Source organism: Panulirus ornatus, chromosome 37 (genome assembly GCF_036320965.1).
Source record: "Panulirus ornatus isolate Po-2019 chromosome 37, ASM3632096v1, whole genome shotgun sequence".
Taxonomy (NCBI): Eukaryota; Metazoa; Arthropoda; class Malacostraca; order Decapoda; family Palinuridae; genus Panulirus; species Panulirus ornatus.
This window is the reverse complement of record NC_092260.1, coordinates 28743689-28767376: the sequence shown is the minus strand read 5'-3', so window position 1 is coordinate 28767376 and position 23688 is coordinate 28743689. Positions and strand designations below refer to the sequence as shown.

The 23688-nt window shown below is 39.1% G+C and overlaps 1 protein-coding gene across 7 annotated transcripts in view; it reads left to right on the top strand.

Moving 5' to 3' along the window:
* BHD (folliculin) overlaps window positions 1-23688 on the top strand; it is a 79458-nt gene that overhangs the window by 27696 nt on the left and 28074 nt on the right. Inside the window, exon 1 of one of the 7 annotated variants that reach the window (XM_071684109.1) lies at window positions 19252-19458. The exons of 3 other annotated variants lie outside the window; for them this stretch is intronic. The gene's annotated coding sequence lies outside the window, so the exon portion shown is untranslated. Of the gene's footprint in view, window positions 1-19251; window positions 19562-23688 lie in introns of those variants that run through there. 3 more of the 7 variants (XM_071684103.1, XM_071684102.1, XM_071684106.1) reach the window with 3 other exon arrangements.

The window sequence follows — 23688 nt, the reverse complement described above, 5'->3', positions numbered from 1 at the left end:
CTTTGTCAGCAACTGCATCCAAAATGATATAATGTAACGGTACGAAATCTATTCTAGGATATCAGCTGTTTGGGTGTCTCCCCATTACCTGTTTTAAGGATACTTCCGCTGTTTTGCTTTTAAGGCAGTGACTAACTAACACCTGCGGCTTACATCCCCTTCCTTGTTGTCCTGTCAGAGTGATCATATAGTTTCTTCACGAGTTGAGATGATGTACTTACACGAACCTGTGAGAGAGACCCTGATAACGACGCTTTAGATGGCGTACCTCTGTCATGGTTACATCACTGTCATCGCCGTCACCTTCGCCTACGGTGCTGTATTGATGGCCACATAATTTATTCTCGTTATATACATCAGACCTTGCTCCGCACCGCTCATGATTCACTTCATTCCACTTTGAAACTGATAGATATAACATTTGTGAAGGACGGTTCTGGTGTGAAAGTTTTAATTGGTCGAGTATGATCTTTGTAAGTCGATTACATATTTTGTAGAGTTTTTAAGTAGTTCTCAGTCTTGGAAAACAGGTTTAGCCTTAGATTTTAAGATATTGCTACACTCATTATTGTGAAGGGAACGCTTTACTACAGAATGATAATTTACATATTCCACTGGTTTAGATGAGCAGTAAGTAATCTATTAATAAGCACACCGTAATTATTTTTTAATTAGCATGAAATTCTGATAGTCAGGAAGCCTTTCCTAAAGAAATATTCAGTCATTTATATGTCATAACCTTACGGTATCTTAGTGCCTTTTTTTTAAACATTTGGTTCTGAACATTTGACGCATTTCGTCATATTTCTTGTTTTTTTATCTGAAGCCACAGAATAGGAATTTTATCTTACATATAACGACTTTGGTAATGACCCGCCCATTCCAATGAATTTCAGTTTTCATCCCGGTAAACATGATCAGATTATTCACCTACACATACAGATGCGGCAGATTATGATATAACTATAGTACTTCACATTTTTCTGGTACACAAATGATAAATAACATATACATAAAAAACAACTGCATTTTTCTAAATTGCTATTGCAATTATTATGCAGAGCAAGGAGTTTCCGCACTGTTAATAGAGGTCAGTTGATTAAAAAGATATGTATTCAGGGTGATCCCGGACAAAGAGAGCTGAGGATGATTCGAGTGATACGCGTAAGGTGTGTTGATACGAGGAGTGTGTGGTGCGCCACCTGAGTTTGTATCATAACCACTGTAGTACAGATGTTAGATTACCATGTCAACACTTCGATTGGTCTCTCGAAACCTCTTTCACCAATACCATTTTGTCTTCAGAAATAACTCGTCTCCGTTATGAACGGAATCTTGTTATAAAGGTTACTAATCTACAGTTAACATCTTCGCTTGATCACTTATTCCCAAGAGTTTCTAATAACCATATCCACTTCGTTACGTTACCAACACTTGAAAGCCCAGGTCACCAGTCTAACCTGAATACCAACTCTGTAAATCCCTTGTCATTTCTCATGAGATAATCAAATAACCATTACCACTTGGTCATAAGTTACCAAGATATTACTTCGGTATTTTTCTCTTTGTGTGTGCGTGTGTGTGTGTGTGTGTGTGTGTTGTACAAATTCAGCATTGATAACCAGTCGAAATCTACTGAACTAAAAAACGTAAACGAGAGCCAGGCTACGGAAGAGGTGGTAGGAAGCTTTATGAAGGAACTTGGGAGATCAAACACACTTCCTACGGGTGAATGTCAGCTGACCCGACACCCCAAATACAAAGTTCAAGGCCAGAGTCACTGGGGTCATCCCGGCCTGCACTATCTGAACGTTGCCGTGCTGTCCGTCTGAATGATGTCATATATTTGAACGCAGCCTTGGTTTCTCTAAACGTTGCCGCGGCATCTGAACATCAGTAATTTTGTGAACGTTGACGTGAGGTCGTTGCTGTGTCGCCTAACTTAACGTGGAAGTGTAGAGTGTGATGCCTTAATGTTAAAATTTTGGTATATTTTTGAACGTCACGTTGTTGTTTGAAAGTTTTGTTACTGTACAGCAGAACATCATCGCAGTGATTAAATGATGGCATATTATATGTGAAAAGGCAGTCGTTATCATTGCCGTCATTTCTGTAAGTTTCCATGGTGACAGCTTGTTTACCTCCATAAAAGTTACCGTATGTTTGTCGACGTCAGTGTTTCTGAACCCTACTTTATTTGTCTAGATATTGTTAACTAAGCTTTGATATTTTCTTTTGTGTATGAATATTCCTGAGGTTTGTTATACGCTGTGGTTATTGTCTTAGATGTTTATGTTGTTATTATAACATTAATTTGTTGGATTAGTGTGAATGTTGGCTGAGATGAAATGTGGTTCATTGCAGTTGTTGGTTGAAACTCGGCTATGCTGTTTGTAGGACGTTGCTGTATTGTCTTTAATTTGCCCGACTGTTTAGATTGTTCTACTGCAACTTACATTGCCTGTGTGGGAATTGTTGAGTTGCGTGTCTGAATGTTGTTTTCCATTGAAAGTTACTGTTTTGATACTGAGCGTTCCCTTTGCTGCCTCTGGACCAGTATTGCCAATTGCCATTTTCGCCGCATTGACTACTGCTGTGGCTAAGATGCCTGTCATGTCAGTATGTTGTCTGAACGTCTCCTTATATATCAAAAGATGAATATCGAGAACATTATGTCAGGCTTGGAGATTATTTCTTCCCAGTATTGTCAGAGGAGGTTATTTTGCCTGCTACCATTTTGTTGACGTAAAAGGACAAATTTTCAGAGGCTGGTGTGGGTGTGCGTGATATACGGCTGCTTAAATGCGTCTTACGTCTGCATTGTTTGGCACGTGTATTGCATTTGATTAACAAATATTTTCTAAGAACGAAAGAATTGAGAGTAATCATATCCAACATCTACTGTAAACTTCGTTATATGGCAATAATTACAGTTCATTAAAAGAACTATTTAGTTTACGTAAAAGCTTTATATATTTTCGAGAAATGAAATAAGGCAGGAACTATGAGGACAGAGACATTCTAGAACTAGCAAATAATGAGCTGAAAGTTTAGTGTAAAAGAGAGAACGAGGTCGTCACTGTCATCTAGCCTAGATGGAAATTAGGCCGTCAGTCAGTGAACGTAAGATATATGAGCACCACAACTATTTGCCCAGTTCTCTGTAATAAAAAGTGAACATTGACCCAAAGTCCTTCTAGTCATGTATCTTCCATAGGTTGTCTCAGGATGCCCAACATGTATGTACACATAATACAATGGGCAACTGCCCATCGAATGTAGACAGACAGACAGATAATGAAAACGGAACCAAGAACTTTCTGTATATAAAAAAAAAAGATCATGTCAATCTAATGTTACTAAACGAATATATTTTTTTTCTTTTTTACATGTTTGGCAGATAGGTTTGCTAATCTTGAAACTGAGGAAGAAGTAACGGACATTAAAGATGTGGTGAGAGGCACTGTATTGTTTGGTTTGGCTTGTAGCTTAAATGCCATACTGAAAGTAGTAAATTCTTTTGCTGACGATTACCTGCATTAGGTTTTCATTGTGGATTCTGATAAGAGGTTTGACCTTTTGCAGTGCAGGGGGATTCTTGTGGATGCCAGTTGTAAGATTTTGAAAAATATCAATATTGTGATATCACATGCACAACATACAGGCCCTAGAAACTATTGCTGCTTAAACTATATTTTTAAGATATGTCATTTTCTATTAGGAAATAAGCACCTTCATAATGCTCTACATTTATTGCGTTCGAAAGATAGGCTTTAGTGAGCAGGCATATCCTGTCGTCTTTTATGGATCCTGCGTTAGGCTACTGCCATCCAGCATCGTGGGAATTATAAGCAAGATTATTTGTCATCTAAGGAAGGATGACTGTAAGTACTAAAATATCTTGTATAAAAGGACAAATAATTGAACAAAGGCCAACTCGTCGCCCACAACCTCCCAAAGCTGTCATTCATGAGAGCATATAGCGCATAAAACAATAAAGAGGCAGCCTAAATTACAAGGAAATGGTAAATGAATATTATTGAAATATTTACATAAGAATTAGTGTCTATATTTGACACTCTGGTCTTTTATGGCTTTTTTTTTTCTTACTTTCGAGAGGTGTTTGACACTATTGACGTCTAATATCGATTTTTAGTCAAACACTTTAAAAGGATACGTGTGGAAAGTCTCAGGGTATCATATGAAGCCTTAGGATCGGTGTTAAAGGCAGGTGAGCAGTGCTTCACGGGCAATTAACCCCAGGGGTCCCAAACCTCAAGTTAATGGTCTCGGGTTCTTCCCTGGGAATAAAGAGGCAACCCTTGGAACGTACGGGAGAAAGAATTTGGTCAAATTTGGTATATACACACCATAGTATGTCAAACTTAGATTTTGCTTCACATTTTATCTTTGGTAGTACAAGAGATAGTCCTCGTTCCGCGTCATAATGAGGAAAACACTCGACTCTAGCCTAAACAGCCTAAACAACGGCTGGGGGACCAGCGCCGCGCCAGACGGGTGGGAAGGTGACAGGTCAGCCTGCCGCCGGCTTGGCAGGAGCCTCAAGCATTTTTACCCAAAATAGCTGAGCTGACAGGTGGCTAGTAAACCCTCAGTCGACACCAACAGGTGATGGATAAGTGGACAGATGAGACGGTTGTATAGCTGCCATATGTCCACGTTAAGGGAAACACCTTCCCTCGGTTTATTCGGCTTCTTTTTTTTTTCTAACTTTCTTCGCCTGTAATGTGTTGCTTGTATAAGAGATATTATGTGTAGAAATAATTATACATGAAATTTTTATTATGAACAATTGACCATAGTTGCGGATAAATCCTGCCCACGTACACAACCGTGCTTCATGAAGGCAGACAGTTGCGTAAATACAGGCAAGATAATTTCTATGGCTGTATAGCCGAATGTTTTATAATTATGGAGTAACGTCTGCCCAGCTACACTGTCATTTTGTCCTTCATGCATATGACTTGTAAATGGATACAGAGGTTTCAAACATCACAGGAGATACATTGTTTCTCCTTGGAAATTTCTGTCATTTATCTTCAAATTATTCACTGCTTCTCTGCAGCGTCTGAAGTTGTCATTTATGTTAATTCTCTGCAGAAATCTTTTTCATTATCGAACACAAACATTGCATAGAGAATTCTGGCGAGCTGTTTCCTTGTTTGAATTTATTATTATGATTTTGACATAAGCGACACCTGACCGAGTGCACGATTCACTTGCTAAATGGCATTATACGGAAGAAATAAAATCATTATAACTAAAGTGTATGTTATGATTGTTAGTGGACTGTCTCCAGTTAACTATTGGCGCATGACAAATACGATCCTTGGGTATGATGATCTGCCATATGGCCTAAACCTAGAGTTGTCCATAAGTGTCGCGCGATCGTGCTCAAGGGGTTGATATAGCTATCAATTCCGGCTTCTTAGTTACGTTTCGATCTGTATCAGTTTTGACTCCACACCGACGAGTAATGTTTAGTCAAACTTAGCCTTACAGACAATGATGAATCATTCACACATCATAGTAGTGACCATAATTCATTCCCACATCCAAATATGGGTACGATGCAGTAGCCATATTTCATTCTCAGCAAAATGCAGTAAACACTTGACAGACTGACAGGATATTGGTATGACATGAAACCATGATTATACCGTATCCTACACTGATCGCACAATAACTTCCAAGCTGCTGAACCATCATTATTTCTAATAGTGTACCCCTCTATTGGATACATGGGTAGTTAGCGGACAATGCTCTTGAAAAAATTATCATGCAAAAAGTACCGTGTTCTTAGATAATGTTTTATTCGCTGTTGTGTGTGTGTGTATATATATATATATATATATATATATATATATATATATATATATATATATATATATATATATATATATGTATATATATATATATATATATATATATATATATATATATATACGTATATATATATATATATATATATATATATATATATATATATATATATATATATATATATATATATATATGCCAATTATGTATATATGTTGCTGGATTCCCTCCTATTAAGATTTACACTAAGACAGGAAGAGCCACGTTACCTTACCTCCCTATCCTAGGTTTTGACGTCGCGGTGTTGATCCCCAGCCATGCGAAGACAGGGAGACAACCCACAGTAGTGGAGGGAGGTGACGGAGGGATCGATCACTCCTGTGTCCCACACCTGCTTGACAACGGCGCTTTCTGAAACGCACTGACCTTGGAAGCTGGGAAGCTGCTGGCAGGCCTCTTTAACTCTTATGGTGGAATTAATGTCCGTGTATTTTGTAAAAATACGTGATGTTAATTATTATGATGATAATGCTACAATTAGTGGCATACCTGAAGTGTAGTGAAAGTTATTCGGATGTTGTCGAAAGATTTTTTACGTTCTTAGCTCTTGAAAGAACAAATATTAGATAAAGGATTTATAGCAACTATATTCTCTCTCTCTCTCTCTCTCTCTCTCTCTCTCTCTCTCTCTCTCTCTCTCTCTCTCTCTCTCTCTCTCTCTCTCTCTCTCTCTCTCTCTCTCTCTCCATCTTTCTTACCTATACAATCAGCCAATCGTTGCATCAAGTTACTGTATAAGAAGCACCTGCCATCATCAGCTTAGCCTAGCTTAGCCGTCCAACAACTCTTCTCCCACTGCGAGGTCAAAACTACCTTATCCACACACTCTCACGTTTCCTCTAAATGTTGCCATCCAAAATATCTAAAAGTCGTCAATAGAGTGTCCATTACAGCACCTCGTTTTCTGTGTGAATATTTCCATGTTGCTTCTTTAAACGTTTCCAGGTTTGTCTGACCAATGCCTGGCTGTAAGGCAAAGTTCTTACGTTGCCTGCCTGTCTGAACTTTAGTAGACAGTCTCATTTCGTGATACGTTCCCAGGTTGTGTAAGTCGTTGCAAGAATGTTCAATTGAACACCTCAGCTCATCCCTCTGAGAATACTGCCAGCTTCCTTGCTTGCTCCCTGCCAACCAGAATGTCTCTAACGTTGCCAGGTTATACATGTTGACAGTGCCAATTCTGTCTGAAAGTAACCAGTTTGCCAGTCTAAACATTGCTGGATGTCTGCCTAAGCAGCTGGATTTCCTGTGTTTGAAAGTTCCCTGATCATCTCTGAATAGAGCTAGGTTACGCGTCTGAACTGTGTTAGACTACATGATTAAACGTTGAGAAGCATTCTAAGAACGCTGCTGTAATATTCGTATATTACCTGGGCTACGTTTACCTTGGTGTTTCTGAAACATGTCATATTATGTGAACTTTACCCGGCTATGTTTTAAAACTGCCAGGTTAAGTGAACGTAACCCATCTGTGTTCGAAAGCTGCAATGCTATGTGAACATTACTTGTCAGAACGCTGCCATGCTATATGAACGTTACTTTACTATGTTTGAAAGCTGCAGTGTTGTGAGCGTAAACTGTCTAAATGCTGCCATTTTCTATGAACGTTATTTCTGCATGATACTATGTTACATGAACGTTATCTGTTGTTTGAAAGCTGCCGTGCTGTATTAACAATTTGCGGCTGTTTGAGCGTCGTGGGGATATTTCCAGGCTGAGCCTTTACACACTTTCGAACGTTATGGTGACAATATAAAGAACTCTGGCTCAGCGAACTGCAGAATCTGGTAGAGGACAGGCGAAAGTCTGAACTCATACTGTTAACAAGACTGACAGAGAAAAAAACATTATGTGGTATGAAACAAGTGTATATATTTACAGATGGGTTAAAAAAAAAATGCCACAGCAGGTTCCCTGGAACGTGAACAATGGTGATAATATTGCCACATCTCGTTTTCTGGGCGGGAACACGACCCGCCCACCGCACACCGTTTCCCCGCTGCTCTGAGTCAGTTACCTTCACCCTTCACCTCGACTCAGCTTTTTAAATCTTTTTCATCATCGTCATCTTTGCTGTCTGTCTTTTTCTTCATTCCTCCATCTATCTCCTTCGCTATAACATTATGTCTCCCACCGGTGTTATCGATTCACCCACTCCATTTCTCCTTCTTCCAGAGATTGTGTCGTACTTATGCGTTATCATACATGAAAAACTTATCCTTTTCATACATCAACCAGTCATCCTTGACCTCAAGTACGAGGATATAAACTTATCTCTTAATGCAGTATATCTTTCAACCAACCGCTCGAGAGATCCTTCGAGACTAAATCTAGTCATATGACTTGCTAAATATAACTGAAGATTTACAAAGTTGTTTCCCAGAAACGAAGATGCAACATGTAATCATATTCAACTTTTAGGAGTGTGGCAGAAAAGCAGGACAAATCGGCTGACTGTGTAGGCGCGGGCGGCGTTTTGGTGGGGGGGGGGGGGGGTAGTGAGTAGAGAGCGCGGGGTGGACACATTATGGTTCTCTGATACTGATTTTATCTCTGAACCTCGTAAATTTCGCTTCCGATACAAAATCCTTGTTTCAGCAATTTGTACAAGGAACAAGTATATAATGCAGGACATACCACTCTTAGTACTTTGTGAATGTAGAGAGATACCATTTTATGGTCGTGTTTACGACAGCTTGGCACCCGCTGTGTTGCATTGCCCGAGGGGCTAAAATATCTCGCTATGACACGCTATATATATTTAGGAATGATACCCGCGAAGAGCAGAGGCACTGAGAGAGCCGACTTGAATGCTACTTTCCCGTCCACTGCTACTTAGGGTGCGTTATGAAATTGTTGATAATAGAGATGTGAAATTGTGAATAATATCAAATTGTTGATTAAAGGGAATGTAGATTTGTTTACAGAAACAGAATTGTTGGTGGAGCAAATATAAAATTTATCACAGCAGGAACATAAAATCATTGATAGTGGGAGTATGATTGGTGTTAATGAAAATATTACTATTGTATGACTATATTTTTACACTATGACTATTCTTTAAGAGGTATTGTTAAGCTTTAACATACCTTATGATTATATTTGGGTTTCAAAAAAGAAAGATCAGATCTTTTACACAGTAAATGTGGTATGATACTTGAATAATAGCTCTCATTTATAGTAGTGCTTTCTCATAGGCTTCTAATGACAACTTCAGACAAATATATATGTTATTACCAATTTGTACTGTACGAGAAGGAGATTTTTCGTGGGGTCCCATCTCTTAAACATTCTCTAGCATATCATTTTTTACTTTTCCTCAACTTTTAGAGTTACTTCCTCCCACACCCTTAACCTTATTAGCTATTCCTATGTGCATAATTGTTATATATATATATATATATATATATATATATATATATATATATATATATATATATATATATTTTTTTTTTTATACCTCGTCGCTGTCTCCCGCGTTTGCGAGGTAGCGCAAGGAAACAGACGAAAGAAATGGCCCAACCCCCCCCATACACATGTACATACATACGTCCACACACGCAAATATACATACCTACACAGCTTTCCATGGTTTACCCCGGACGCTTCACATGCCTTGATTCAATCCACTGACAGCACGTCAACCCCTGTATACCACATCGCTCCAATTTACTCTATTCCTTGCCCTCCTTTCACCCTCCTGCATGTTCAGGCCCCGATCACACAAAATCCTTTTCACTCCATCTTTCCACCTCCAATTTGGTCTCCCTCTTCTCCTCGTTCCCTCCACCTCCGACACATATATCCTCTTGGTCAATCTTTCCTCACTCATTCTCTCCATGTGCCCAAACCACTTCAAAACGCCCTCTTCTGCTCTCTCAACCACGCTCTTTTTATTTCCACACATCTCTCTTACCCTTACGTTACTTACTCGATCAAACCACCTCACACCACACATTGTCCTCAAACATCTCATTTCCAGCACATCCATCCTCCTGCGCACAACTCTATCCATAGCCCACGCCTCGCAACCATATAACGTTGTTGGAACCACTATTCCTTCAAACATACCCATTTTTGCTTTCCGGGATAATGTTCTCGACTTCCACACATTTTTCAAGGCTCCCAAAATTTTCGCCCCCTCCCCCACCCTATGATCCACTTCCGCTTCCATGGTTCCATCCGCTGACAGATCCACTCCCAGATATCTAGAACACTTCACTTCCTCCAGTTTTTCTCCATTCAAACTCACCTCCCAATTGACTTGACCCTCAACCCTACTGTACCTAATAACCTTGCTCTTATTCACATTTACTCTTAACTTTCTTCTTCCACACACTTTACCAAACTCCGTCACCAGCTTCTGCAGTTTCTCACATGAATCCGCCACCAGCGCTGTATCATCAGCGAACAACAACTGACTCACTTCCCAAGCTCTCTCATCCCCAACAGACTTCATACTTGCCCCTCTTTCCAAGACTCTTGCATTTACCTCCCTAACAACCCCATCCATAAACAAATTAAACAACCATGGAGACATCACACACCCCTGCCGCAAACCTACATTCACTGAGAACCAATCACTTTCCTCTCTTCCTACACGTACACATGCCTTAAATCCTCGATAAAAACTTTTCACTGCTTCTAACAACTTGCCTCCCACACCATATATTCTTAATACCTTCCACAGAGCATCTCTATCAACTCTATCATATGCCTTCTCCAGATCCATAAATGCTACATACAAATCCATTTGCTTTTCTAAGTATTTCTCACATACATTCTTCAAAGCAAACACCTGATCCACACATCCTCTACCACTTCTGAAACCACACTGCTCTTCCCCAATCTGATGCTCTGTACATGCCTGTACATATATATATATATTCTTTTACAGTGATATTGATTACTATAATGATCGGCCTATTGAATTAACTGTAACCTCCGGCTGAAATTTAAAAAAATATATATATACCGAAAGGTTTGTAAGTAAAGCTAGTTACAACATAACATACCTGCTAATTCATAATGTCTACATTGGCCAGAATGTCCAGCGACCAGCGTGTTGAGCGATTCTTGACTGGTGGTTTAGGAGGGGCCGAAGATGATCTTCCATGTCCTCCATGGAGATAAGGGCAAAGAGCATACCGCTCACGGATCTCCTGCGTGTCGTAGATGGCGATTATGATCGAGAGCAGGGGAAGTGGAACTCCTCTCTTCTTGTAATTCTTTTCAAGGAAGGAGCCAAGCGAGTCCCCCCCCCCCCCCTCCTGATGGTACGTTCTCACGCGGGGTAGTTCTAAGTTACGCTGGGAAGGAAGAGTCATCTTTGGTGAGACTGTCAGTGGGAGTCCCGTCTTATAGATGAACTTTTAACTCCAAAGGCTTCCACATTTCCCTGCTGTTGGAAGTAGCACAGCCTTTACAGAGGTCCTGGTTAACACTCGAGATCTTTGTTAGAAAGGTGTCCTGGGGTAATAGTAATGATATATATATATATATATATATATATATATATATATATATATATATATATATATATATATATATATATAATGTTTGCTTTATATTTGTGTATTACGGGGAGAGAGTTTTACTCAATCGGATGTTGCCCTGTCTCTTATCGTTTGTACATGTACCATGTCTTAACTACACACTTCAACGTCAGACATTCATTCATTTGTAGACCAGTTTCAAGGGGAGGATAAACGGGTGAACTGGCTTTGGGCTGATCACCCCATCCGGAATTTGAGCCTGGCCTGGCCTGTTCATGGGTTATGATTAGTGGCGTTAACCACTGCACCACAGAAGCCCATGTGGTCGCGTCTCTTAACCTTGTATTTATGTACCTTTTCTTTATTCTTATTTGCATATACACACGCATACCTCAGGTGATTGTGTGTGTGTGTGTGTGTGTGTGGACGCGATACAGCCATTTAAAGGAGGAATATGAGCACCAGTAATCAGTGTGCCTCTTTAGACAACAAACATCAAGAATGACACACCCAGACTGGCGGTGTTGCTGAGCCGCAGGCTATCGGTGGCACCCCAGAACGGTGCTTGGCCTCTACGAGGCTCCTGGCCTTGGTTCTAGATGTCCACTTGGTGAGGGCAGCAGCTGTAGTGACAGCACCAGGGAAGCTTCCTCGCCCTCGCACCAGGTGTCCAGCATGACAACACTGGTGTAATGCACTCGTTACGACACTCCCGATGGCTGCTTCTGTGTTGTTCCAATACTCATTACCAGATAAATGTGAACTGGATGACGTGTTTTCCATATTTTTTTCATTATTGCACTTCCTGGTTACGCTTTATAATTCCTTTCGGTGATTCATATATGAACTTGTACAATACTCAGTTGCCTTTCTTTCGTAGATCGAACATTAAAACTCAGACAATATGGTTGAGCTTTTACAATAAAGAATAATCTTTAGCCTTCTTAATGTTATTGTAACCAGTGTTACGTACGCCATGAAATCGAGACCAAATTAATTTCAAAAAACGAAAAAGTTGTATATTTGCATAGCTACTCGTATTTGTAATATGGTATGCACTTTTTTTTATTTTACACACATACACACACACACACACACACACACACACACACATTACACATGACAGCTAGGGACTAAGAGTGAACGAATGTGGCCTTTATGTCTTCCTGACGCTACCTTGCTGGAGAGAGAGAGAGAGAGAGAGAGAGAGAGAGAGAGAGAGAGAGAGAGAGAGAGAGAGAGAGAGAGAGAGAAAGAGAGAGAGAGAGAGAGGGGGGGGGGGGGGAATGCTGTTTCATGTGTGGCAGGGTGGCGACGAGAATGGATGGAGGCAGCAAGTATGGATATGTGTATACATGTATATGTCTGTGTGTGTATATGTAGGTATACGTTAAAATGTATATGTATGTATATGTGCGTGTATGGGCGTTTATATATATATATATATATATATATATATATATATATATATATATATATATATATATATATATGTACGTGTATGTGGGTGGGTTGGGTCATTCCTCGTCTATTTCCTTGCGCTACCTCGCTGACGCGGGAGGCGGCGATTAAGTATCATATATATATATATATATATATATATATATATATATATATATATATATATATATATATATATATATAATCTATTATACTTTGTCGCTGTCTCTCGCGTTAGCAAGGTAGCGCAAGGAAACACACGAAAGAATGGCCCAACCCACCCATATCTATATATATATATATATATATATATATATATATATATATAGAGAGAGAGAGAGAGAGAGAGAGAGAGAGAGAGAGAGACCAACACAGTAGACTTTCTAGTAAAATCTGTAACACTAAAATCTTCTGTGATTACTTTCAGACTCGCATATGGTCTTGCATAACACATCCATAACAAAGATCCGTTCAAAGGCCTAAGATTAGCATAAATATAAATAACTTTGTCGAATATCTCAACTCATTAAAGAAAAAAAAAGTTCTCAACTCAGCGTATTCGTGAGGATGATTGGTTCATATTTGCCAGGGAAAAGTTAAGTCAGGTAAAATCACGCAGCAAAACTGCATGTCATGCCCTCCATTACATAGGGATGCCTGTAGATAACGCTTGCAATACCTTCAACCTACAACTACATGCGACAGAACTTGTTTGATGTAAACATTACCAGTAAGTGATATGCTACACGAGCTGACAAATGAGATAAAATGTTAAATACGTGGAATTCTTGAAACGAAAGACATTATCATCAAAGCAGTCATACAATTAAGTACAGCCTACACGTTTAACCTGCCTCTGTGATGTTTCTATAATCAATATAATGTCCTGAAAGTTCAGATAGCACAGGGAGTGGGGTCCAGAGCGGAGTGGTAGAAAACGGGAGTAGTCAGGCAAGTCGACTCAGGAGGGAATCTTCCTCTTGCTATACTGCTCGTTAGAAACGTGTAGAAACATTGATCGAGGCTTACGCTTATGGAAGACCCAGGAGAATACTAATCCTGTTTAACGTTTGTTACGAATTCTAGCTTTATGATCTTTAGCTGAGGGAAGTAAATATTATACCCACATATGCAATAACAGCTTGCTCTAATTCCCCGCTGAATAAAAACTTCCACATTACTTTCATGACAACTGTGCCACCTCTGTACACACGAGACCGGACTGCATTCTTAGCAACAACGCTCTCTCCTTTTGTATAATTTCGCACTTTTCTAGGGATCTTCTAGTTAGAGACTTAAAGGAGATTCATCAGTGCATATTTTTACAAAAGTAAATCAGATTTCATGAATGAAAAAAATGGTTACTTAAATATGGAATCAATTTGAAGAAAGTTTTCATCATTAAAACAACGTATTGCAGTTTTGGGAATCTAACTGAATATATGATGATTATTGAGGCTGAAACATCTTTATTTTGTTTATCTTTAGTATAACACATATAAGAGTGATCCTCTGTTGTTTTGAGGTCACTGTGTTTAAATGCCTTTAACTTAAGTCGCTGGGCTAAACTTTCGTCACATTATCTAGCCTACTAGGGCTCGCTGAAATTAAACCGATAGAAATGTTCATATATATATATATATATATATATATATATATATATATATATATATATAATTTATTTTTATTTTGCTTTGTCGCTGTCTCCCGCGTTAGCGAGGTAGCGCAAGGAAACAGACGAAAGAATGGTCCAACTCACCCACATACACATGTATATACATACACGTCCACACACGCACATATACATACCTAAACATTTCAACGTATATATATATATATATATATATATATATATATATATATATATATATATATATATATATATATATATATATATATATATATATATATACATACACAGACATGTACATATATACACATGTACATAATTCATACTTGCTGCGTTTATTCATTCTCGTCGCCACCCCGCCACACATGAAATGACACCCCCCTCCCCGCATGCGCGCGAGGTAGCGCAAGGAAAAGACGACAAAGGCCACATTCGTTCACACTCAGTCTCTAGCTGTCATGTTTAATGCACCGAAACCGCAGCTCCCTTTCCACATCCAGGCCCCACAAAATTTTCCATGGTTCACCCCAGACGCTTCACATGCCCTAGTTCAATCCATTGACAGCACGTCGACCCCGGTATACCACATCGTTCCAATTCACTCTATTCCTTGCACGCCTTGCACCCTCCTGCATGTTCAGGCCCCGATCGCTCAAAATCTTTTTCACTCCATCTTTCCACCTCCAATTTGGTCTCCCACTTCTCGTTCCCTCCACCTCTGACACGTATATCCTCTTCGTCAATCTTTCCTCACTCATTCTCTCCATGTGACCAAACCATTTCAAAACACCCTCTTCTGCTCTCTCAACTACACTCTTTTTATTACCACACATCTCTTACCCTTTCATTACTTACTCGATCAAACTACCTCACGCTACATATTGCACGCCTTTTACCCTCCTGTATGTTCAGGCCCCGATCGCTCAAATTCTTTTTCACTCCATCCCTCCACCTCCAGTTTGGTCTCCCGCTTCTCCTTCTTCCATCTACCTCTGACACATATATTATCTTTGTCAATCTTTCCTCATTCATTCTCTCCTTGTGTCTAAACCAGTTCAACACACCCTCTTCTGCCCTCTCAACTACACTCTTTTTATTACCACACATCCCTTACCCTTTCATTACTTACTCGATCAAACATTGTCCTTAAACATTTCATTTCCAACACATCCACCAGCCTCCGCACAAACCTATCCACAGCCCATGCCTCGCAACCATATATATATATATATATATATATATATATATATATATATATATATATGTGTGTGTGTGTGTGTGTGTGTGTGTGTGTGTGTGTTGGAAAGGATCACAATTTTGCGCGTGATCAAGATATTCCTATGAGTCCACGGGGAAAATGAAACACGATAAGTTCCCAAGTGCACTTTTGTGTAATAATCACATCATCAGGGGAGACAAGTGAGAAATAGAAGTCAGTTGATTACATTGAAGAGACGAAGCTAGGACGCCATTTGGTAAACATGCGATTGTCCAAGACATACAACGAGCGTTATTTATTTATTCATTCATAATAGTTTATACATCCCACATCACCTGCATTTCAGATAAGCTCATAGAAGACTTGCAGGCCCTAGCTAGACACCCCTGGACAACTCTTGGCAGCAACATGGGGTCTATGCAATGCTATCCCTTGTAATTAGACCAGATTTTTAGGTTTCTATTAGTGATTAGTGAGCGGGGGCTGGAAATCCTCCCCTCTCATTTTTTTTTTTTTAATTTTCCAAAAGAAGGAACGGGTAAGGGGGCCGTTGAGGATATTCCCTTAAAGGTCCAGTCCTCTGTTCTTAACGCTACCTCGCTAACGCGGGAAATGGCGAATAGTATGAAAGTAAGAAAGAATAGTAAATATAAATATGAATATATATATATATATATATATATATATATATATATATATATATATATATATATATATATATATATATATATATATTCTTTTTTCTTTTAAACTATTCGCCATTTCCCGCGTCAGCGAGGTAGCGTTAAGAACAGAGGACTGGGCCTTTTTTGGAATATCCTCACCCGGCCCCCTCTGTTCCTTCTTTTGGAAAATTAAAAAAAACGAGATGGAAGGATTTCCAGCCCCCCGCTCCCTCCCCTTTTAGTCGCCTTCTACGACACGCAGGGAATACGTGGGAAGTATTCTTAATCCCCTATCCCCAGGGATAATATATATATATATATATATATATATATATATATATATATATATATATATATATATATATATATATATATATATATATATATATGATTATAGAACTGACAATAATTCTGAAAGAAGTTAAGTGTGGATAAATAGAGTTCATTATATTGCAAAAAGACTAAGACAAAATACAGCGGTGATCAGACAAATGGCAAATGGGATTAAACACTAGCAATGTCGAGTAAATGAAGATGAGGGCGTAAGCAAACCAGACCCACTACTGAATTGACCAACAAACTGCAAGGATCATGTTGTGGAAGGAATCTCCGAGTAGAGAACACGTCAGATTTATAACCAGAAAATTACACGAGAAGCAAGTTATATTTTCGCCATAGGACAGTGAAATGCTTTGGAGGATATACATAGTACGTATATCTAACCCAAGATAGAAAGCGCCCCATCAATTTGGTCTTAACTGAACAATCAAAGAAAGTCATCAAGAATGGTACCAGAATTCAGCAGACTGACTTACGAAGTGAATAGGGAAGTCCTTTGTCTGCTACAAAGGTCGGTGAACGACGAATGTAACGACTGATGAATTTCTAAGCGGCCACGATGATGTCATTAAACTTCCCCGGAGAAATGCGGTACTCCATAACAAGAAACTAATCTCTTCCTCTACTCCCCCCCCCCCCCCCCACCACAACACATACACACGCACACACACACACACACACACACACACACACAAAAGAACTTAAGCAGGAAGTGGGGAAGCATTCTGTCAGCAATACAGCAGCAAACTCATTTACAGGCTAAGATGAAACAGATGCGGATAAGGATAGGAAATTCACCTTGAATGTTATGTGGAAGTGTAAGGTTATGACGGACCTTATAAGCGGAAAACTCTTTCCTCTTATTTTCATTTGTTCACGGGAAATTACAGCACAAATTATATATATATATATATATATATATATATATATATATATATATATATATATATATATATATATATATATATATATATATATGATGAGTAAATAAAAAGAGAGAGAGAGAGAGAGAGAGAGAGAGAGAGAGAGAGAGAGAGAGAGAGAGAGAGAGAGAGAGAGAGAGAGAGAGAGAGAGATAGTAATGATAGTAATTTGTTTATGGATGGGGTTGTTAGGGAGGTAAATGCAAGAGTCTTGGAAAGAGGGGCAAGTATGAAGTCTGTTGGGGATGAGAGAGCTTGGGAAGTGAGTCAGTTGTTGTTCGCTGATGATACAGCACTGGTGGCGGATTCATGTGAGAAACTGCAGAAGCTGGTGACGGAGTTTGGTAAAGTGTGTGGAAGAAGAAAGTTAAGAGTAAATGTGAATAAGAGCAAGGTTATTAGGTACAGTAGGGTTGAGGGTCAAGTCAATTGGGAGGTGAGTTTGAATGGAGAAAAACTGGAGGAAGTGAAGTGTTTTAGATATCTGGGAGTGGATCTGTCAGCGGATGGAACCATGGAAGCGGAAGTGGATCATAGGGTGGGGGAGGGGGCGAAAATTTTGGGAGCCTTGAAAAATGTGTGGAAGTCGAGAACATTATCCCGGAAAGCAAAAATGGGTATGTTTGAAGGAATAGTGGTTCCAACAATGTTGTATGGTTGCGAGGCGTGGGCTATGGATAGAGTTGTGCGCAGGAGGATGGATGTGCTGGAAATGAGATGTTTGAGGACAATGTGTGGTGTGAGGTGGTTTGATCGAGTAAGTAACGTAAGGGTAAGAGAGATGTGTGGAAATAAAAAGAGCGTGGTTGAGAGAGCAGAAGAGGGTGTTTTGAAGTGGTTTGGGCACATGGAGAGAATGAGTGAGGAAAGATTGACCAAGAGGATATATGTGTCGGAGGTGGAGGGAACGAGGAGAAGAGGGAGACCAAATTGGAGGTGGAAAGATGGAGTGAAAAGGATTTTGTGTGATCGGGGCCTGAACATGCAGGAGGGTGAAAGGAGGGCAAGGAATAGAGTGAATTGGAGCGATGTGGTATACAGGGGTTGACGTGCTGTCAGTGGATTGAATCAAGGCATGTGAAGCGTCCGGGGTAAACCATGGAAAGCTGTGTAGGTATGTATATTTGCGTGTGTGGACGTGTGTATGTACATGTGTATGGGGGGGGGGGCCATTTCTTTCGTCTGTTTCCTTGCGCTACCTCGCAAACGCGGGAGACAGCGACGAGGTATAAAAAAAAAAAAGAAAAAAAAAAGAATAATATCAATTATTATTATTATTATTATTATTATTATTATTATTATTATTATTATTATTTTATCATCTGATTTTAGCAATATCAACTTTGGTTCCCTACATGATTAATTTTCTTCACCGGAGCAGACATTAAACTAGTACTGTAATTTTATTCACAAATGCAAAAACGAAAAATTGTGAAATGGGAATAGTTGTTACGCTGTAATAGCCATATTTAGTACTTCCTAATATATGTATTGCTTGACTAGCAAAATTTGTTATATTTCAGCTTAGATCTGAATGCACAGACGTTGAAAACAGTGTGATAGTGTTTAACACTTCCTGACCTGAACTGATTTTCATATTTCAGTATGGGAATAAACACACAACATAGATTTTTGTGTGTACTATTCCTCAGTCTACAGGAAAATAATGTCTTTTCCTAACATTGATGAGTAAATATGGCATTATGAAAAAGTAGCAATTTTTGTACAACAGTTTCAGTTAAAATTCGTACGTTTGGCAGACGATGGATAGAGCAAAACATAAACAAATGTCAGCTGATGGTTACTCACAAGCTTACCTTTTACAGCCGGACTTTCCGTGTCGTAAGTAAGTGTGTAGTTACCCAGAGGCTCATCTCATGTAGTCAAACTCGTCGTGGTGTTGGGTTACCCAGGCTTAATCCCATACAGCTGGACTCGCCGTGTTATGAGTAGGTGTGGAGTTGCACAGCCAAATCAGTCGTGTTGTGAGTAGGCGTGAGGTTGTTTAGGTTCACCTCACACAGCTAAACCCTTCGTGGTGTGAGGTTACTCAGAGTCATACAGTCGAACCCTCAGTGTTGTGAGTAAATGTGAAGTTGCTCAGGCTTGATATAGCCGGACCTATCATGTGAGTAGGTGTGAAGTAAGTCTGGCTCATCTCACAACCAAACCCATGTTTTCAGGTAACTTACAGGGTTGCTTCGTACAGCCAAACCCGCCATGATGTGAGTAGTTATGGGTTCTGTTTAATATAGTGCTGACGTTCCACATCTTAGGTTCATAGTAGTTGTACTATTAATGACTTAAGAGCGTGGTGAAGACTGATTGCTGAATAGTTAAGTTACGACTGAAGTGCTATAGGTGTAATCTGTATCAAACAGTTGGTTTGTAATCATACGTTCTACTGGCATATATTGGCCAGTATTGGGAAGGGTAGGAAAGCAAAGCAGTATTTGTACGACAGTTGAGTCAAAGGATGCATTGATTATTCGGTAAATTTCCCAAGCAATTGGACAAACAGGCTAGGTTAGGTGAGGTAAGTTGTCAATGCAGTTAATGTCCTAACTATTTTACAAACATTGTTTGGTAGCCTACCAGTTTAACTATGGTGCTGATGTGTAGGGAATAGAAAAATGATAGTAGATTGTAATTTGCATCGGTATATCATAATCTCAGATATTAGATAAGGTAATAATAGTGAGTTGTCAATATCAGGGAGGATGAGGAATGATTAATGAAAGTGTAAGTTTCGTTGATGATTATGCACTCAAAAATGCAGTTTACTTTAAAAAGGACTTCTTATTCAGCTTATGAAACTGGGTTAATTTATCTGATTATAAACGAACATGTTCTTGTTGATAAAGCTTGATAAAAGAGGTGCCATCCGATTCCTTACACTCTGTAGGTTTAATACAAGAGTGCAGTGTTTTACTTGTAGTGCTTCTTTTTCACTCAGAGTGGTTCCAACAAAGTTAGCAAGATAATGAATTAGAGGGCAGTGTAGTAGAGGCACTCCTTGACAAATTCATAATGTAAAAGGAATCAATTGGTTTCCCTTTTGTCAAAATTTTCCCACTAGAACATGTACAGGAGGGATGCCAAATGGTGTCCTGAAAATTATTTGCTCTGGCATTGCACTTCACATGATACCCAATGGTAATCATGAATCCTGTAGATAGCTGACAACATACACGCATTTGGTGCTTTGTACAGATTCTATAGAGCTTTATTCCGTCTTTGGTAATTCTACTCTTACGGAAATGATGTTGGTATAGAAATAACCTTGTTTTTCACTTCCACTATTTTTCCTTATCTTTAGTAATAGATATCCCATAATACGATATATTTTAGATATCCCATAATACGATATATTTTTAGACATGTCTACACCTCTCACATTTTTGTAAGACACCAGTTAGGTATTTTATCCTTTTTACTTCTTAAACCATATGATGCATAGTGTCATCTGTGGGATAACAAAACATTGGTGGATGTCTTCATAAATCGGGAAAAGTAACCAGTTTTAGACTACATATTACATCTTTAGTACTGCAGAATGGAAGTTGATGTTGTTTTACATATTTCATTGTACTGTACATTATTCATTTATTTGGTAAATTATATGGGAGGGTATTGATTGAGAGGGTGAAGGCATGTACAGAGCATCAGATTGGGGAAGAGCAGTGTGGTTTCAGAAGTGGTAGAGGATGCGTGGATCAGGTGTTTGCTTTGAAGAATGTATGTGAGAAATACTTAGAAAAGCAAATGGATTTGTATGTAGCATTTATGGATCTGGAGAAGGCATATGATAGAGTTGATAGAGATGCTCTGTGGAAGGTATTAAGAATATATGGTGTGGGAGGCAAGTTGTTAGAAGCAGTGAAAAGTTTTTATCGAGGATTTAAGGCATGTGTACGTGTAGGAAGAGAGGAAAGTGATTGGTTCTCAGTGAATGTAGGTTTGCGGCAGGGGTGTGTGATGTCTCCATGGTTGTTTAATTTGTTTATGGATGGGGTTGTTAGGGAGGTGAATGCAAGAGTTTTGAAAGAGGGGCAAGTATGAAGTCTGTTGGGGATGAGAGAGCTTGGGAAGTGAGTCAGTTGTTGTTTGCTGATGATACAGCGCTGGTGGCTGATTCATGTGAGAAACTGCAGAAGCTGGTAACTGAGTTTGGTAAAGTGTGTGAAAGAAGAAAGTTAAGAGTAAATGTGAATAAGAGCAAGGTTATTAGGTACAGTAGGATTGAGGGTCAAGTCAATTGGGAGGTGAGTTTGAATGGAGAAAAACTGGAGGAAGTGAAGTGTTTTAGATATCTGGGAGTGGATCTGGCAGCGGATGGAACCATGGAAGCGGAAGTGGATCATAGGGTGGGGGAGGGGGCGAAAATTCTGGGAGCCTTGAAGAATGTGTGGAAGTCGAGAACATTATCTCGGAAAGCAAAAATGGGTATGTTTGAAGGAATAGTGGTTCCAACAATGTTGTATGGTTGCGAGGCGTGGGCTATGGATGGAGTGGTGCGCAGGAGGATGGATGTGCTGGAAATGAGATGTTTGAGGACAATGTGTGGTGTGAGGTGGTTTGATCGAGTAAGTAACGTAAGGGTAAGAGAGATGTGTGGAAATAAAAAGAGCTTGGTTGAGAGAGCAGAAGAGGGTGTTTTGAAATGGTTTGGGCACATGGAGAGAATGAGTGAGGAAAGATTGACCAAGAGGATATATGTGTCAGAGGTGGAGGGAACGAGGAGAAGAGGGAGACCAAATTGGAGGTGGAAAGATGGAGTGAAAAAGATTTTGTGTGATCGGAGCCTGAACATGCAGGAGGGTGAAAGGAGGGCAAGGAATAGAGTGAATTGGAGCAATGTGGTATACCAGGGTTGACGTGCTGTCAGTGGATTGAATCAGGGCATGTGAAGCGTCTGGGGTAAACCATGGAAAGCTGTGTAGGTATGTATATTTGCGTGTGTGGACGTATGTATATACATGTGTATGGGGGTGGGTTGGGCCATTTCTTTCGTCTGTTTCCTTGCGCTACCTCGCAAACGCGGGAGACCGGCAAAAAAAAAAAAAAAAAAAAAATTGACCACATTTTCCTTCTTCAAAACTCATCATAGTCAGGTTATTTATTAGTTTATTATCAGAAGCATTGATATGCTGATAAAAAACATTACACTCATAATTCCTTATTCATATTCAAAACAGTGATTCCATAAGAGCAGAACAACGATCCCAAAGCCAAGAGACATGTCGTTAAACTAATAAGATACCCCAATATTTTTGGTAAACTTGAACTGAGTTGTCTCAACCTTCATTTATATGTCAAAAGTTATAATGCATAGTGTCACTCACATGGTGACATAACAAAGGTGTTTCCCCCAAAACGAGGAAAATGAACCAATATTAGATTGCACCTTTCTTTAATGCTTTAAAATGGAAGTTAGTGGGTGAAATTTATTATATATTAGGTTTCATTTTTTTGTTATTTAACCTCACATATTCTCAGTTCTTCATAACCTTCCTCATTATTAGTTATTCATTATCAGATTCTTGAGAAAAGAGTGGTAATGAAAGACAGTCTTAATTTTTTATTTTTATACCAAACATTGATTGAGTATGAGTAGATGAAAGATCCCTAAGATAGAGCAGGTGTGTCCTTAAACTGATAAATTACCCCAAATTGTTTCACTTATATTTAGTATGGTACCTGTCATTGCTTCTTTTCTCTTTATCATGATCCATCTTGATGTCATTTTAGTTAATGCTCCATCCATAGATTCATGAAACTGTTGTGGTGGTATCATATAGCTTTTAAAGGATACTCTCTTGTATTTTCAGACCATTCGTGCAGATATGTAAATTTGTAATTCCATTGTGGACACCTAAATATCATTCTCAGTCATACCCAAGCACCATAAAGATTCAAAACTTCCCAGTTCATTCTGTAATACCTTAATGAATGCCAAACATGAATCCACAAATGCCACTAAAATTATCCTTCATCATTTTAGATTTCTCTTTAAAACCTGCCTAAGTGAAAAAAAGTCCACACACCCTTTTCTATCTCCAAATTCTCTTTATTT